General features: G+C 55.8%; 1 protein-coding gene across 1 annotated transcript in view; it reads left to right on the forward strand.

The window, feature by feature from the left end:
• The first annotated feature begins 5,659 nt into the window (after positions 1-5,659).
• The window catches only part of SCN4A (sodium voltage-gated channel alpha subunit 4), a 46,541-nt gene continuing 37,432 nt past the window's right edge, over positions 5,660-14,768 (forward strand). Inside the window, exon 1 of the mRNA XM_047757396.1 lies at positions 5,660-5,874. The gene's annotated coding sequence lies outside the window, so the exon portion shown is untranslated. The remainder of the gene's footprint in view (positions 5,875-14,768) is intronic.

The raw sequence follows: 14,768 nt of genomic DNA on the forward strand, positions 1-14,768 counted from the left end.
CTTGACGACGCCCTGCGACGCCAAAGTCTCCTCGCACGCATGCGCGGCTCCTGCCTCTGGGCTCCAGTTGCCTGGGGCTTTTGGCCAAAGTCGCCACCTCCTCCTGCTCGGCTCTCTCCACCTCTGAGGACTAGAGGTCCGTAAGGACTCTCACCCACCCAACCCCTGGAGGCCCAAGTCTCGCTCGGACATCCACCTCCAATCCCCTGAGTCAGGGCTCCCTGAGCGTCGCGCCTTCTCTCTCCCTGTACCTGGCACCTTTGCCCCTCCCTGCACCGGGTCTGGAGGTCTGGAGGGCCGTGTTTGTTGAGTGAATGCGTGAATGACTGGAACCAAACACTTGCTTTTCGGGTTGTAGAGCCCCGTCGACTAGGACGATGAGTTAGGCAGAAATGGAGAATTCTGCAGGAGCAGGCTTGGGGGTGAGAGTCTGCTTCCTGTCACTCTGAATCAGAGGGCCTTCCTGTGAACCAACAGTGGTTTTTCGAGCAGGTGGAGGAAGGAAGGTTCCTGGTCAAGGTGAGCGAGCCACGGCTCCAAAGAGGCGGAGGGTCTGGGGAGTTTAACATCCGTGTCCTCGTTATTACCCTTCATCCTGGAAAAATCACCAAAGCCTGCATTCTTTTGACAGGAAGTTATCTTAAGTTAAGAACAGGTGAAGGGAGAGATCTATTTCGGCAGCTGTGACCATCCTAAGATAGGCCCCGAGCAGCAGTCGAAGAAAATCCCGACAGGAAGCTGGGATTAGCACCCCTGAGTTGCCCTTCCCCCACCCCCCACTTCTCTTCAGCTCCCTTCCCAGCCGTCCTGGTGTCTAGAGCCAGAAAGACACCCTCTTCTCCATACCTTCGTCCCTGTCTCTGGGAGACGGGGCCTGTGGGCAGAGCATTAGCGGTCCCTGTGGGCCCGATGGCTTCAACAGCCATCACCCAGCTGAGATCGAGCACTGTGGTCACAGGCCCCCAGGGAGTAGGAAGGACACAGAGGCACATCTTTCCATCTCCACCCTCGTTCCAGGTAGAAAGAGGAAACCAGTCCTCGTGCTCACCATCAGCAAGCCTTGACCTGGGAGCGGGCCGTGTGTGAGAGGCGCCCTTCTGAGCACTGAGGTAGACACAAGAGCATATCCTGGCTGGTTCCAGCATGGCTGGGAAGTGACAACATACCCGTGAAAGGGGAGCAAACATGCAAGACTGTGTGCAAAGTCCCCTGTGCGTGCGTCATACAAGGGGTCAGGAGAAAGAGTGGAGCCCGTCGCTGAACGATGGCGTTCTGACGGAGGTGGAGACCCCTGGGGTGGGGCCAAGCAGAGTGGGAGGAAGAGGGCAGCCGAGGCTGGGGACCCAGCCCGAGCAAAGGCACAGATGCAGGAATGAAAAGGCCTGTAAAGATCCAGGGGCTCAAACCGCCTGCCTGGCCGTGGGAGAGGAGCTGAGAGGAGGGAGGTCTCAGCAGCCCAGGCAGACACAGGTCAGACTCCAAGGTCAAGTTATGGAAGTTAGGCTTTGCTATGTGGAGAGAAATAAGGGGATGACGTGTGCACAGCCAGGTTTTAGGAAGATTTATCTTGTTCCTCACACCTTTGTTTATGTCAACCGGATTTAGAAAGAACATAGGTCTGATGGGTTGTGTCCTTCCGATGGAATACTATTCAGCCCTTGACCGTTCGGGTTTAGAATATATTCAGTGTGGAATGATGCCCAAGCGAGTTGAGCAGAACAGTCAGAAAGCATAGTAAGATCTTATTTATGTATTTAAAATTGTATGTGTATGTGTGCTTGCGTGCGTGTGTGTGTGTGTCTGACTATGGAGGCACGGGTTCGACCCCCAGCCCTGCACAGTGGGTTAAAGGATCCAACCTATGCTGTAGCTGCGGCTTGGATTCAATCCCTGGCCTGGGATTTTCCTTCTGCCAAGGAAGGAAGGGAGGGAGGGAGGAAGGGAAAGATCGGGAAAGAGGGAGAGAGAGAGGCCGTCAGGGCGGCCTGCACCTGCAAGCCTCCCACTGCCCGCCTCCTCGCAGTGCTTCCAAATAAACTGCTTGCTACCAAATCCGTGTCTCAGGCTTTACTTTGGGGGGAATACAAACGAAGACACCCACCACACACTTTCTCCGCATCTGCCCCCCAGATTGCTGAAAATACCCGGGAAAAGTGATTCTAGTAGCTCTCGGATAAATTTTTGTTTTGTTTGAAGGGCCGCGCCCACGGCATATGGAGGTTCCCAGGCTAGGGGTCTAATCGGAGCTACAGCTACCAGCTTACAGCACAGCCACAGCCACACAGGATCAGAGCGGCGTCTGCAACCTACACCACAGCTCAGGGCAATGCCGGATCCTTATCCCACTGAGTGAGGCCAGGGATCGAACCCGCATCCTCATGGATACTACTTGAATTGAAAGGTGACTCCAGTTTGCAGACTTCTTACTTGTAGGTGACTGCACCTAAATCTAAACTGGCCTAAGGAAAAGGGATTTTTTTGGCTCGTGTGATGGGGAAGCACAGTGATGAAGTTGGTGCAGAGTCCACCTGACTCAGGCGTCTTCCGGGCTCCTCTCCTTCCTTCTCTCCCTCTCCTTCACCTCCCCCTGTCTGTATGCGCTTTCCTCTTCCTACACACAGGTTTTTCCACTTGCGAGAGGCGCACACTAGGCACCTTCAGATGTATGTTACTCTAGACAAACTTAGAGACTCCCACGGCGAGAGAGACAGTCTTCCTTTAGTATCGATACATATAAATCCCCAGGAAGGACGGATTGGCTCCAGTCGAGTTACACATCCAGATTTTGGACCAACCACCAGACCTAGGTGACATGTCCATCTCAGTGGCTGGAGTAGGGAGGCTGTCCTGTAATCAGCTGCTCCATCAGAATCACATATTTGGGAGTTCCCATCGTGGCTCAGCAGAAACGAATCTGACTAGTATCCATGAGGATGCAGGTTCGATCCCTGACCTTGCTAAGTGGGTTAAGGATCAGGCATTGCTGTGAGCTGTGGTGTAGGTTGCAACCATAGCTCTGATCCAGTGTTGCTGTGGCTGTGGCATAGACTGGCAGCCGTAGCTCAGATTTGACCCTTAGTCTGGGAACTTCCACATACTGTAGGTGTGGCCCTAAAAAGCAAAAAAAAAAAATTTTTTTTTAATTAAAAAACTAAGAGCTGTGGGGAAAAGTCATACTTCACACACAGCTTTTGTTTTCTCATCAGACTTGTCCTTAATCCAAGTGGTACCTTGTGAGAATTAGAAAAATTAGCCCCAGAAATCCCATTGTGGGTTAAAGACATGACATTGTCTCTGGGAGGATGCGGGTTTGATCCCTGGTTTTGCTCAGTGGGTTAAGGATCTGGCGTTGCCACAAACTGTGGTGCAGTTCGCCGATGCAACTCAGATCTGGCATTGCTGTGGCTGTGGTGTAGGCCAGCAGCTGCAGCTCTGATTCGACCCCAGGCCCAGAACTTCTATATGCTGCAGGTGTGGATGTAAAAAGAAAAAAAGAAAAGAAAAATTAGCCTCTTCCTCTAGACATTTTGCTATCATCTGTTAGAAAATTTTCATCTTAATATACTAACCTATAATGACTACAAATGTGATGATTGGTGCCCAGAATTGTGCAGTGCACAACACATACAACCAAATGCAACAGCCCTGCCCCCTCATGTACGATAATTCCCTTCAATAACTTCAATCCCTCATTAAAGAAAGTCTTTCTCCACAGAGTTTTGGACAGTGGCAAGGCAGTGACCGAAAGGGCAGAGCCGTAATTGGGAATGACAGCTGCCACTCACCACCTCCGGTCAAGTGCCCACAGACAGAGAGCAGAGTGCTATCAAGGGAACACTGACCAGGAATTCCAGACAGTGGCCAGCAGCAAAGCAAAGTGGAGCTGCAGCAGGGCTGGGCATGATGAGAGGGACCCCAAGGAGCAGCTTTGGGGAGACAACTTGGGAAGGATACGAGATAAAATCTTTGCTTTCCTCTGAATGCTAGAAGAAGCAAAGAAGAGGCAGGGGCCTGCAGATACTGGATTCCACTAGCAATAATACTACATGGAAAATGTTAGGTCAGTGAGCAAAGCAGGATCAAGAACTCCCAGAGGAGCTACTCTTACAGCTCAGTGGCAACAAACCCATCTAGTATCCATGAGGATGCAGGCTTGATTCCTGGCCTCGATCAGTGGGTTAAAGGATCTGGTGTTGCCATGAACTGCGGCATAGGTCTCAGATGCAGCTCGGATCTGGTGTTGCTCTGGCTGTGGCATAGGCTGGCAGCTGCAGCTCCGATTAGACCCCTGGCCTGGGAACTTCCATATGCTGCAGGTATGGCCCCAAAAAGAAAAAGAAAAAAAAAAAGAATCCCACAGAGAAAACACCAAAGCTCACACCTTGGTCTAGAGAAGACACCCCGGAGGGTGTGAGTGACTCATTGGGAGATGTGGGAAGTCCAGGTACAGCAGGAACTTCTCAGACCACAGCCAGCCCCCAAGAAGGGGCTCCACAGTGCTGAAGCTGGATCCACAGAGAGCTGCTGGCAGGAGAAGTGCCATCGGGCTGCACCCGCCCCTGGGACCAAGGATGACCACTCCTTGGGCCCTTCTCAAAGCCCACCTGGCCTGGGTTCAGCTCACCTGGAGCTCTGGCTGCTAGAAAGATGGTGGCAGTGATGGATATTGGAGACTCGGGGGAGCTTTGGGGGGACCATTTCTCTGGATTCACCCAGGGATTATCTTGTCTGCCTGGGCAGGTGCTGGTCAGCAAACTGAGATGGGTCATTTCTCAACACCTCCACTAGGGGTCACCACAGCCCGGGAGTGGAAGATGGGGGAGGGGGGCTAAACCAGCCTCATCTCTCCCCGCACCGCATCCCCTCCCTAACCTCTGGGGAAGAGACTCTAGCCAGTGGGGTCCCCGTGGGGGGCATGGTGGTGGAGAAATGCCCCCTCAAGATTGCTGTGTGTTCCACCTAAACAGCTGTGTGTGTAACAGAGAGACGTGCGTGTGGTATACAGATGGGCACAAACTTGATAAAAATCTAGTGACCGTAGAAACATAGACGGCCCTGCGCACATGTAAACGGGAGCATGTTACATGGGGCAGACAGCTGCATGGATGTAACGTGAGCGACATGCACGAATGCGGGGACACGACTGTGGGTGGTGTGTACACGGAGGACACTTGATACAATTTAGCCTCTGGGACACCGGAATATGTGCTTGTCTGGGAAGGAGAGTGTGCATGGCTCTATGTGTGTAATAATACACACATGTGCGCGAGCCCGATGGGAGCGTGGGAGCGTGTCTGTATGTGTGAGCCGTAGATGTGTGAGAATGGGTATGAAGCACAGTGGAAGCGTTTGTGTGACTGTACGAAGGGTGGTTTATATGTATGGCTGAGCATGTGTAAGTGTGTGGGGGGGGTGCACAGACATGAGTGTGTACAGAGCGTGTGAATGTGAGCCAGCGCGGCCCCGGGAGGGCTTCTGGGAATGAGCGTGAAAGGAGATTCACGTGTGAGAATGAGCCTGCGTTGGTTCATCCAGGGAGGGAGAGAACCACGTGTGTGGGCTCAGACGCGGGCCCCAGTGCGTGTGCGTGTGCGTGGGCGAGCGTGGCGGGCGTGTCACACTCCGGGTCAGCGGCCCCCAGCCCCGTGAGTCCCAGGCTGAGCCCAGCACAGCCCTGGGGTGGGAAGGGAGGCCGAGGCTCCCACCTGAAGATTGGCCCAGTCCTCAGGTTTCACTCATGACCCTGTGACATCAGCGGCAGCAGCTGTCCCCGTCGGCCCGGCCCCCCGGCCAAGTCCCCCAGAGTTCCAGCCCCAGCCCGAGGTGGGCACGACGCTCCGGGCTCGGCAGCGAGCGCTCCGCTCCCGTCCAACTGTAAGTACCGTGCCCCTCGGCACCCTGCCCCCGGGCCGGGCACCCCGAGGGCAGGCCACCCCGAGGGGCCGGGAGCCCTGGCCCCAAGCCCAGCCTGGCTCCGACGAAGTCACCGCTTCGCTCCGGGCACCGCTGTCCTCCTGCCCACACCGGCCCTGCTCTGCGGTGGCCCCTGCCCAACTCCTTGTGCCGTGACCCTCGGTCCCCAGGCTTGCTTCTCTCTGCCCTGTCACCTGCTCCCTGTGCCCCTGCCTGGCTGGCCGTCACTGCCCTTAGCAAGGGCCCTCACCCTGGTCACAAATGGCCCAGGGGCTGAGGCTTGGTTCCGGACAGCCACAGGGTGACCCAAGGGACAGAGACCAGGCCGAGTTTCTTCAGGAGAGGAGGGTGGAGGGGCCAAAACAGTGACTCGGCTCAGCCTGTTTGCAGTGGCCCAGAAGGCAGGGGTGTGGGGGGAGGAGAGCGGGAGGCCGGGCAGGGGGTGGCGGGCGGCTCCTTTGCTCTCTGCTGAAACAGGAATCTGTGAGATGCCAGCAGAGGACACATCTCAGGCTGCGTGGCGGCTGGCTCTGCCCACCACCCCTGCCTCGGCCCAGTTGGGCTCCTTTCCTGGGAGAAATCAAGAAGGAGGGGGACCAGAGGAGAGCCCCATATAGTGGAACGGGGTGTGGGGACAGAGCGCCAGACAGTCCACCGTGAGGGGGAACAGGTGGGGTCACAGCCCTGAGGGGACTCTGGGGGACTCAGGACGAGACTCAGGGGCAGGAGGCGGGGCCAGGGGTGCGGTGCCAAAGCACAGCGTAGCCCCCCTCCCCCTCCCTGCTGGCAGCGCAGGGCGCCCAGGACACGGGGAGGGAGGGAGGGCGGGCCGTGGCTGGTGAAATGGTCTGAGCAGAGATGGGAGAAGGTGTTTTGGAGGTGCATGGGGCTAAAGGGAGGGGTGCTTTGAGGGCAGGGGTGTGTGTGCGCGCGCACACACATGCGTGTGTTGGAGGCATTTGTTCCAAAAACTGGGGAGTCCCCATCTAGAGGGCCCTGGGGGTGGGGGTGCTTGAGGCTTTCTAAGAATGCATAGTGGCGGGGGTGGTTAAGTACAGGGTCCCGCTGCCCCTTCCCCCTGGTCAGGGCAGGGGCCCAGGTCATGATGGGGGCTCGTGGTACCCCACTGTCTAGAGGTGGTCCTCCAGTTGGAGACCAGACATGTCCCCCTCCCACCCACACCAGCCCCCTCAGGCGCCTGCCCAGACATCAGTCACCCCAGAGCTCGGGGAGCTTAGAGCCCAAAGGAGCCTTGAAGGCCATTCAATTCAGCCCCTAAGGAAGAGCCAGCTTGGGGAGGGGAGCAAGAGGCCCGTGTGGGGCGTCTGGCTAGTCTGGAGAGGGGAACGGGCTGCCAGAGAAGTGGAACAGAGCCACAGACGAGCGTTGTTGTCACTCATCTGTGACCAGGGCTGTGACTGCTCCCCCCTCCCAGGCCCCGAGCTAAGGAGACCCCAGGCGTGGCAGTGGCTGGACACAGGCATGCAGTGCTGGGGTTGCAGGCAGAGAGAACTGCTTCTTCCAGGACCCTGCAGATTCTTCTGGGGTCATCCCCAGTGCCCTGCCGGCGGCCTCACTCTGTGTGGCAGTCGTGTGGACGGCTGTGGCCCTTGTTCTAGTATTTGGAGCCAAGTCACCTGGGCACTTGGAGGCAGGGGCCCAGACGGAACCCAAGGGCCCACCCCCGTTCCAGCGCAGCACAAGCGTCTCTCAGGGGATTGGCTGGGAGTTTAGGAGGGTTGGGAGAGGTGCCTAAGGGTCCTTCCCGGGTGGTCCCATCCCAGCCTGGCCCTGCTTGTCATTTCTGCTTAGGGACCTGCATAGGGTGGGGGCTCAGGGTCCCCTCCAGCTCTAGGCTGGCCTGAGTGTCAAGGTCTGCCTGACCGGCTTCCCAGGCCAGGGTTTCTGGGCCCCGACCCCAGGCCCCAGCCCAGGGGAAGCCCTGAGGTGGATGCTGGAGGCACAGAATTCCTGGCTGATGTTAGGGTGGTTCTGACAAAGTGCCTGCCTTTGGGGGCGACTCCTGCCACCAGAAGAGAGAAGAGTGTAGATAATGTCGAGGAGAAGAGGGTGGGGTTCAGAGCAGGCTGGGGCGGGGGCAGGCAGAGCCAGAGAGGAGAGAAGAGATGGGGCCCTCCCAGAGAGGTGCGGGGAGGCTCCCTCCAGAAGGGAAATGAAAAATCTGAGCCAGGAGGCTTCAGAGAGCAGGTACAGAGGGGAGGGCACAGAGGAGGAGGGTGGCACAGTGCAGGCTACACAAACTTTCTGTGACTCTTCTTACAGGGAAGGCTCAGGTTCAGAGGGTCCTGTCACTTCCCCAGGGCACACAGCTCGTGAGTGGCCGGGGCTCTGTCCACAGCAGCTAAGGCCCCCGCTCCCTGGGGAGGAACTGACCCTGGTGCAGGGCTGGGTCATGGGGCAGAGCTCACCCCTGAGACCCAGGGGGCAGCGGGGGCCCGTGGGCAGGCCTAGGGGTCCCCAGCTCCCGAGGGCTCCACCAGAAGGTGCCCATGGGGCTGGGGAATCGCAGGGTCCCTCCACCTCCACCACCCCTGCCCCAGCCTTTCATGTTCTCTGGCCCTCATTCTGCCTCATCAGCAACAGCTATTTTTATTCCCTGCAGTTTTCAGTCAACAGCCCTCGTGGGGGGGATGGGGCAGCGGGAGGAGTAGGAGGGGCTCGAGGAGCCCCGGGGCAGCAGGGGTGGCAGGGGAGCCACTATGCCCCTTGAAGGGTGGGCTGCTGCCCCTCCTGCTGGCCTCCTGGCCCTCCTCCATCAGCGCCAGCATAAAGGGACCGCGGACAAGCACGGCAGTGACTAGTCCCCACTCTGTTTTTGAACTGGTTTGTGAAACCAGGTGCTTGCCTCCCCACCGCCCATAGGTGCTAGAAGGTCATGGTCCAGTTTAGACCGAGGTGATGATATACTTTAGTGGTTAAGAACCAAGGTCCCTTTCAAGAGCCTTGAGGACCAGGCTTCTAGCCCCAGTTTACTACGTAAACAACATCTCACAAGTTCCTTCCCAGGTCTGTGCCTCTGTGTTCTCTTCTGTCAAATGGAGTGATAACCGTAGGCTCATGGTAAGGCTTAAATGAGCTCCTGGCGTGTGTGGTGGCCAGGACCGTGCCTGGCAGGGTAGTCAGCTCTACGTAAATGCTAGTAGGTCATTATTATGCTTGTTGCTGGGCTGTGACTCTGAAATGCATGTCTCTTATGGGGGTAACAGGGGAGGAGGAGCTGCAAGAAGGGGCTGCAGGCGGCAGAACGACCTGTCTAGCTCTGGGACGCCTGCACAGCTGGAGGCGGCAGAGGGTGGTGGTGGCAGGTTTTTTTCATATGGGGAGAGCCTTTCATCATGGAGAGCAGAGCTCCTTTCTAAGGGTCTGTGGTTTTCCCATGTGGCCATAAGGGCTGTGAAACTCAAAGGATAAAGAAGAGCTTCCCCTCACGCCAGGCTCACATTTTAGTAAGAGCTGCAGGTGATGCTTTTTGAGGCTTGTTAAGTTCTTGATTGGCCTGACTTGGAGCTTTCACCAGGGTAGTTAGTGAGCAAACATCCCTGGAGCACTTTCTGGGGTCAGCGAAGTTCCAAGTGCGTGGCAGAGCCAAGCTGGCTGAAGGGGCGGGACAGGGGACAGCCCGTCAGCCTTTTTTGGGGGCTTCAGGTTATAAGCTCAGGTTCTGCAGGCCGCTTGTCCTAGCGCCTCGTCCAACTCCCAGGGCCGGGCAGGGGCCTCAGGCCCGAGGGCGGAGGGCTCAAAGCCTGCCCTACAGGTGGTTAGGGGTTGACGGAGGGAAGGGGGAGGCAGGTCGGCCCCCGCCTGCTCCAGGCTCAGGATCAGTTTTGAAGAGTCCTCTTCTTGCCCTCCCCATGGACGGAAGGCAGGGAAAAGGGCCGTCGGCTGTACTCTGGGAGGGTCGAGGGTTCAGGGTGCACGGCAGAGAGGCGGTAACAGAGGGGAGACCGCAGGTAGGAGCAGGCGGGGCGCGGGGAGACAGCCTGTGTGCGGGGGGGAGGCCCGCCAGACGGCGGGTGAGGTGGGTCTAGATACGTGTGTGGATGAAGGTGAGCACAGGCAGGCCTGAGGGGAGCATCCACGGGGCCCTGGTCACCGCCCCTGGGGCTCCTTTGGAAAAGCAGAGCCGGCAGAGGGCAGGAAGCCCCAGGCCTGGGTGGAACTAATCGGCCTCCCCACCCCTTGGAGCAGCTGAGAAATGACTCATAGAAACAGTGAGTGCGTGTGTGCGTGTGCATGTGTGTGTGTGTGAGTGTGTGTGTGTGTAGGAGCGGGCTGCCAAGGGAGTTGGGGGTATATGAAGGTCAGTTGGTACGAATGGAAAACCAAACCTCGATGAAGCGTCTTTATCAAACGACAGTGGGGACCCCCAGTCCCCATCACCCACAACTCTGAGCACAAGGCCCCAGGAAGCCTGCACCTGGGCCTGCCAGACGCCCGCCCGGGGCCCACGCCTTTCAGGGCTTGGCCCGAGGTCTCTGGTTTGCCCTTTGAAGAGGACAGACAGGTGAGGATCAGGCCAGCTCAGGGGGCAGCTGGATGGGACCTCAACCACGGCGTGCCCTGTGCTGGGAGAGGGCGGCCATGCCCAGCCCCGTGCCCCACAGGGCGAGAGGCAGGCTGTGTCTGTCTTAACAGGCACGTGGATTTGGCATCAGAGAGCTGCATTCAAATCCTGGCCACTTGTTAGCTGGGACGATAAATGCGAAGCACCTGGGACATGGGCTGGGACCCAGTGATGGCAAATGACCCTGAGCCTGACTGTGCCACATCAAGAAGTAATTCTTACACCTCTACCTCGCGGGTCCGTGCTCGTCACCACGTCAGGGTGAACGGGTGAACGCATCGAGGTCTGGGGGCCAATGGGACTGACCCCTCTTCTTCCAAACAGACCCTTTCCTGAGCAGACCTGCCTAAGGCCCGGAGTTCCCTAGCTTGAGATAAGTTCCTTTGATTTAAGGCTCAGGCTTGGAAGGGGAACCCCACTCTCAGGCCTTCGATTCTGGGGAGAAAAGGCTTCCAGGTCCCGTAGATGAGCTGGGAGGGCTTTGCGGGAAGGGAGTGCGGTTCATAAAGCCCAACACAGCCCATTTGTGGGTTTTCAGTTCAGCAGGCTCCTAGCTGAGTGGAAGCACTCTGGGTGGAGGAAAAGGGTCAGGTTTGGGAGGAGGAGGCAGGCTGGGGTTTTCCAGTGGATGTTCTTTTTTTTTTTTTTTGTCTTTTTGCCTTTGCTAGGGCCACCCCCGAGGCATATGGAGGTTCCCAGGCTAGGGGTCCTATCAGAGCTGTAGCCGCCGGCCTACACCACAGCAACTCGGGATCCGAGCCGCGTCTGCAGCCTACACCACAGCTCACGGCAACGCTGGGTCCTTAACCCACTGAGCAAGGCCAGGGATTGAACCCACAACCTCATGGTTCCTTGTCGGATTCGTTAACCACTGCGCCATGACAGGAACTCCTCCGGTGGATGTTCTTAAAGAGCCTTTGGGGGATTCGCAGCGCCAGAGCTGACTGTGGGGAGGAGGGGCACCAAAATAGCCCCAAGAGGAGGTCAATCTTGGCATACAGTAAGTGCAACATAAATGTGGCCTTTCCTATCATTCTTACCCCACAGGGAGGAAACATCGTCAGGCTGGCTGAATCAGGTGCCTGAAAAACGGCTTGTTTTGACCCAGTGAGCCCCACCTGAAAAATGCCATTAGCGTCAGCCCACCCCTGGCCCAGGGTTCCTCCACGTGACCTTGATGGTTTCCGGAGCTTTCATCACTCCTGGGTATCTGGAGGTTTCAGAACTAGGCTCCAGGCCACCCTCCAAGACCTTTTGGAGCAGATTTCCTCTGAAGAGAGTGTTGGACCAAGAGGGGAGGGCCACCTGGGGTGACTTCCTCCAGGCCCTTGGCCTGCCAAGGCAGAGGCCCTAAGAAGTGGCCCAGGAACAGCACAGCTCCTCCCTTCCCATCCCGACCCCTGACCTGCCCCAGCTGAGAAAAAGCTGTGGCTTGAGATTTACAACTAGGGGGGTATGGGGATCTGTTCTGCATTCTTGGAGCTGGGTCACGGCAGAAATGCAGGAATTTGGGAAGTAAGCCACCCGGATGCCCAGTGCTGCCTTTGGCTGGCATAGAAAAAGTTTGATCTGTTTCGGTCTCTCAGAAAGTCCTGAGCCTGAGCCCCCACTGCAGGTGAAGCTTGAGGAGGGGCCTCCACTGGCTGGCTGCAGCTCTGGTAATTCTGTTCCCAATCCACAGAGGGGAAAAAAAAAAAACAAACAGCCCGAGGCTAGACTGCAGCTTTCCTGGAGATGAAGGGCGTGCTTGGTTGGCAAGAGGGATGGTGACTGGGGCCTGAGCAAGGCCAGCAAACTTTCTACCACCTCTGTGTCCTGGGGGATGTGCTCTAGAGTGAATGGGAAGGCTGTGAAGGACAGGGAACGTGCATTCTCAATCTTAGAGTTTCTCAGATCAGCTTTTCTATCCCTGCTGGCAGGGCATGGCTGAGGCTTCTTGGGAGGTGGTGGGGGGAGGCTTAGGGCCAATGCAGTGCAGCTGGATGGTTTGCTGGATGTTTGAAAGACTTTCCTTGAAAGCTTGGTGTCGCAGAACAGAAGGTTCTAGAAGCATTATAATGGCAGGAGGAGGAGGTGGTGGTGTCTGTCCTGAGCCTTGTTCGGCCAGTAATTTGGGACAATTAAGATCATAGACACTCAGCTGTGAGGGATGGCCATGAACTGAGAGGAAGAATCAAGATTCAACAAGCTCTCACACAAGACTGCAGGTGAAGAGGTGCAGTGAATGAGGGGAACTTAGCAGTAGATGGAAAATCCTACACCTGGATTTGTATTACCCTTGCATCCTGAAAGCTTGCTATAATCATTATTCCAGGAGGATTTTTGTCGATTCTTGTGGACTCTGCACATAGACAATCATGCCATCTGTGAACAAAGACATTTCTTTCCCAATCAGTATACCTTTTATTTCCTTTTCTTGTCTTATTGCATCAGCTAGGACTTCAGTATGCTCTTGAAAAGGAGTGGAGAGAAGTGACATCGTTGCCTTATTCCTGATCTTAGTGGGAAAGCGTCTGGTTTCTCACCATTTAATACAATGTTAGCTGTAAACTGTACTCTATCAGATTGAGAACATTCCCCTCTAGTCCTAGTTTGCTGATTTGTGTGTGTGTATGTGTATAAAATGAATGGGTGTTGGATTTTGTCAAATCTTTTTTCTGTTCCTTTAATGTGATCATATGATTTTTTCTTTACTTTGGTGATGTGATAGATTATATCAATTGATTCTCTAAAGTTGAACCTGCCTTGCATACCTGGGATAGATCCCGTTTGGTTGTAGAGTATATAGTTTGTTTATTTGTTTTGCTTTTTATGGCCACACCTGCAGCAGATGGAAGTTGCCAGGCTAGGGGTCAAATCAGAACTGCAGTTGCTGCTGGCCTTTGCCACAGCAACACTGGATCTGAGCCACATCTGCAACCTGTGCCAGATCCTTAACCCACTGCGTGAGGTCGGGATCGAACCCACATCCTTATGGGCCCTATGTCAGATTCTTAACCCGCTGAGCCACAGCAGGAACTCCTGTAGTTCTTTTTATATCTACTGAATTTGATTTGCTAATACTTTGTTGAGCTCCACCTGGATTTATAGAGAAAAATCAAGTGCAAAATTACAAGATGGGAAGGATCTAATGTGGCCACAGTTCATGACAAAAAGCTCCAGGGTTGGCTGTGAGCTTACCTTATGGATGGGCTGCCGAAAAAGTCAATGCCATCTTGGGATGAATGAATAGAATGGGCATCCAGGCCAAGACGAAAAGGCCTCTCTCTGTGGTCAGACTATGTCTGGAACTGGGTTCCACAGCGGGAGACAATGCGGGTCTGGACCCGCTCCAGAGAAGAGCTGCCTTACCCTCCAGTGTCCTCAGCCTCACCTCCCTGCTTGTGGACAGCTGGCCCCAGCCTGGCTCCCTGACCAGACCCATCCTCCCCCACCCCGTCCCTCCAGGCCCCCAAGATTTAACCCACCACTTCCGCCCAAACTTCCGTTTTGACACAGTTTCCGATGGGGCTTCTCACGTCCTAAATGGGCCCCGGTGCCAAGGGCGCAGGATTTTAGTCTTGGCTCAGCCTTTCATTTATCACTCTCTAAAATTATCTTATTTGCTTCCCTATTTGTTATCCGCCTCCTCCCTCGGGAACACAAGCTCAGTGAGGACAGGACTTTGCCACTCCTCTACCCCCGGCTTCCAAGACAGAGCCCGGCAGAGAACAGATGCTCAGGAAATGTTTGTTGAGTGAATAAATGTGTGAACTGGGAGGAGTTACTTCTCCTCTCCGGGCCTCAGTTTCTTCACCTGTAAAATGAGGGAGTTGCTCTCTCAGGTCCTTGCAACTCTGACGTTCTTAAATTCAGTAGGAAAAGGTTCCCGCAGACCCTCAGCCACCACATCTCAGGAACAGGCTGGGGTGAAGGCTCGAGATTGATCTTTGGCTGGTGGAAAGAGGGTTCGAGCTGTCACCTGGCTCCCTTGACTCTGGGTTGTGACTTGAGGGGTCAGGTGACACCCAGCCAGTGATAGGGGGCATTATCAGTGCTGGTCTCTGCCAGAAAGTTCCCGTGCATAAATCCCAGATGTTCCTTCCTTCTCCGCTGGTGCCACTGAAAACAACACAGCTTGTCCCATCTGCTCTAGACACATTGTAAGGGTGAGCAGGAGGCACCCACCTGCTGGCCAATTGTGCCCCCAGCCTGACCCACCACCCCTGGGAGAGACCCTCCAGAGCTGCAGGATGATGTCCAGACTCCAAGATGTGGTCTTCAGGGCCCT

The sequence above is a fragment of the Phacochoerus africanus genome, chromosome 14 (genome assembly GCF_016906955.1).
Source record: "Phacochoerus africanus isolate WHEZ1 chromosome 14, ROS_Pafr_v1, whole genome shotgun sequence".
Classification (NCBI taxonomy): Eukaryota; Metazoa; Chordata; class Mammalia; order Artiodactyla; family Suidae; genus Phacochoerus; species Phacochoerus africanus.